Genomic DNA, 4,199 nt, shown 5'->3' with positions numbered 1-4,199 from the left:
TATAAAATTTTATTGGCATTCAACGCAGCATCAATTGATTTGTGTCTGTCTGAAATCACATTCTACCGCAGATACGAAAGAAAGAACGACCAAGCCTCCTTTGTCTCACCCTCTACAATGGCAAATGCAATAGGTAAAATGTTTGCATTGCCATCTTGAGCAATGGCCATCAGTAACGTGCCACCGTATTTATCATATAAGTGGGTGCTATCGACGAAATTAAGTGGCTTGCAATGCTTAAAAGCCTTAACACACGGTGGAAACGTCCAAAAAATCCGATGAAATATGACAGTGTCGACTGAGCCAGGCCAAAGCTGTGTCACAAGTTGTACCCAAGTACCTAAAAATCCATCAACAGTTAGCACATATAGATGATGACTTTATACATAATTAAGGACAATTAAATGAATTTTATCGGGCAAGTATATCTGCATAGCAAATAACTGAGGAAGCTCGTTGTATGACTCCTCCCAATTGCCATATATTCTAGCAATGACTCTTTGCTTTGCAAGCCACACGTTTCTGTAGGACACCTTGTAACTAAAGTGATTCTCCACACCTCCTTGCAGAACCCCGATGCTAATTGTTAGATCTGCTTTGACCATTGTGAATATGTGTTGAGCAATCACCTTTGAATCTAACCTACGATGATCTTGGCCCATGAATGCTTGGATGTAAGTATGAGGACCATTGTATCTCCTAACCTCCCATTTTTCTTACTTTCGGCAGTATGCTATGCGTATGTTCCAAGAGCAACTGGGCCCAAATTGGATACACACTGTACATCACCAAACATGGCTTGTATGCACACACACACACACATTAACTTGACATACATTAACATGACACATATTTTTAATAAAATTAATCACCATCATCATCTTTGCTTTATTTAGTTTCTTTCATCACTGAACCATAAGGAAATAAGAGAAAGAAAGAGAGAAACCGAGTGAGAGAGAGCGTGAACGTCATGGAAACATAAACCTTCCAGCTCCGATTTCTTACAATCTGTAACTCTGATAAAAAATCTAATCTGATTAAAGTGTTTGTATCTTCTTTCTCTACGTATTGGTGTCATTTTTGTTCGATAGAAGTTGACAGTGACGTAGCTCTCCTTCTCCTTGAAGTTTGGCCCTTTGGTGTTCTTGGCGGAGGAATCGATTTCTGATATTTTTTCTTCGGCATCTCGGTCAAAAATCCTCTCCGGAGTTTCGAGTATTTCGATTTCGTACAAAGGTAGAGTTTCGGTAAATTCTCACTGATTAAATTTGTATTGGATAAGTGAATGGTTGTTGTGATTGATTATTGATGGAGTTTGGTTGAATTTATATTGAATTTTGTTGATATATTGTTATATGTGATTAAGCTTGTAATTCGGTCATGTTTGTGCTGCCCAAACCGTGATAATGAGGCTGATTTAGGGCTGTTATTGTGTTAGTTTTTGAATAAAATGAGTGAGGTTTAATGACCGAGGAATTAAATTAAAAGCTGTGAGAAATCGGTAATCGAAAAGCTCGAAAATGGTTTTAAAATCAAGTATATATTTTGAAAGATCATAAGAAAAGATTTTAGTTTTGAAAGAGTATTTGTCACCAACACAAATATTATTTTCGAATATAAAAATGTAGTTTGATAAAAGACCCGGGTTAAAAGCATTATTTGTATCAATATAATATATTAATATTTTATTTAAAATATATTATTTTATTTATGATATAGTAAAAGGATAAGCAGAAAACTGTCTTAAAAGTTTTAGAAAGACAAATCTAAATTAAGAATTTTTTATTCTCTTTCTATAAGACACTTAGGGAAAGGCGACTAAATAATGCGAAGATAATTTATATTGTGGAATGATAAGAAAGAAAAGAAGAAGGAAAAAAATATTAAAGAAATCTCTACCACAGTAGAGTAGAGAGCAAAGAATAAAAAAATTTAAAGAATCTATGTCACAGGAGAACAGAGAACATAAGAGAAAGGAATGTATTAATTAAAGGAATCTCTGTCACAGGAGAGCAGAGAATAAAGATTAAAAGAATCTAAAAAATCTCTGTCACAGGAAAACAGAGCACAAAAAAGAAAAAAATATATTAACTGAAAGGATCTTTACCACAGGAGAGCAGAGGGCAAAGATAAAGAAAAAATTTTAAAAGACTGTCTGCCACAGGAGAGCAGATGCGGCCTTACTTGGGCCTTAGTGTCAAATGTATAGTCAGGATGCCCACACACTGAGAACTATTTTCCAGATGTAAGCATATTGAAATACATTTAAAAGTCACACTGTATGTGTCCTGGCTGTAAGACTTATATGCACACTATATGCATCTGGAAAGCCTGAGAACGGTTTTCTAGATGTAAGCATATTGAAATACATTTAAAAGTCACACTGTATGCGGCCTGGCCGCAAGATTTATATACACACTGTATGCATCTAGAAAGCCATATCTGGGACTTGTGCTCGGGTAATGTCGGGAGTGGGTAGGCAACCGACACATGAGCTTATAGCCTGCGTAGGAGTAGACATGCATCATGCTTGTTTATATATGTATCTATGCTATGTAACTCTGTGATTATATGTGTGTGCTGCATGGCTGATTGACTTCTGTGTTCTTTTATTATTTATGCTTGTATGTATTCTGTTGTTAGTTGCGGTTGGATAATAATAGCAAAATGAACTTAACTTCTAACCCCGACCCTACTAAGAACTCTCCAGTTCTTACCCCTATTTCCACCCCCTTTCAGTTATAGGTGCGAAGTTGCGGGAGCACAGAAGAATATGTTTGCGAGTTGAGTTGTTGTTAGAATTTATTTTTTCCTCACTTTGTTAGTTGAAGTTTTATTCAGAGGGGTATATTTTTGTGATCAGTTTTGTATATATTACTATAAGGTATTAATAATATTAAGTATGTGAATATGTGTATTTATTCTTGTTGGAAAGGTTTTAACTTTTTAGTAAAAATGTCGACAGATTAACGCATAGAGGATCAATAATAAATAGATAATAAATGAATTAGGTTAGTAACGCCTTACTTTTGGTACGATCATGACGTGTTGGAAGTCGGGTCATTACAATTACCAAGTTCAACGTTCGAGCCCTCATGACTACCTTCAGGTGGCATATTTAGATCGACCATCATCCTTCTAATATTTCGTCTAATAGCTCCAATTAAAGGACTATCATCGACAGTATCCACATATAATCCTCGTCCACCTAACTCAACGAGAAACACAAATAATTTCAACAGATGAACATTTGTCCATCAGTTGTGCCACGACTTTATAAGACGTACGTCCACGTCGTTACGTAACTGATACCTAATTCAAAACAACAGAAATATTTTTCAAAACTGTGGTCTAATAAACATAATAACAACAGAGCAAAGACAACTGTAACATACCTTTTATAAATCAAATTGTCATCCACTTCGGTCGGATATCTGTAGTAAATTTTTTTCACTCTTTTCGTGTATTGTTGCCCAACGGAATGCAATATCAAATTCTTCAATGCTGTTAGACTGTTGACTTCCGGTGCCATGTACGTAATTATTTGTTGTCCAAACTTAAAAATGATAGAACTTTTTTCATTATACAATATTTTACTATCATAATGAATGGATAACAATGAATTTATTGACATTAAAGAGAAAAAATGCGAAGATGAGGACCAAAGAGAAGAACAAAATTATGGTTTTGAGCTCTGCTCTCCACCAGCCCTGCTTTTATTTTGGAAACTCTACTTGAAATTCGCTGGGAGTCAGACGAACTCTATTAAAATTATAGAATTCGTCGGGAATGTGGCAAACTTGCCTTAAATCCAAAAAAAAAATACGTATCTGTAAATTTAAAGTTTGAATAACGAATTTTTTGGAAATAATAATTTTTTTAATTTATTTTATAAAAATCCTATATTTTACTTTTGTAGGTTGTGGCAAAATTAAAATTTGTTTTTTTACCTTAATTTTATAGTCACTATCATTGAAGAAGAAAAAATTATATCACAATTTTGCTAGTACCGCCAGTAAAATTAAAAAACGAAAAAGTTAAAGAGTTACACTACACAATTTCTACCATTACGTATATCATAATTTTGCTGACAAAATTTTTGTTTTTTTACTTATTTCATTTCAAAAAAGGATAGAGCCATGAAGAGATAAAATAAAAAAAAACGTTGCATCTACTTAGCCTTCTTTCTCTCCAGATGC

The sequence above is a fragment of the Arachis ipaensis genome, chromosome B10 (genome assembly GCF_000816755.2).
Source record: "Arachis ipaensis cultivar K30076 chromosome B10, Araip1.1, whole genome shotgun sequence".
Lineage (NCBI taxonomy): Eukaryota > Viridiplantae > Streptophyta > Magnoliopsida > Fabales > Fabaceae > Arachis > Arachis ipaensis.
The sequence above is the reverse complement of the archived record's forward strand: the minus strand, read 5'-3'. Positions refer to the sequence as shown.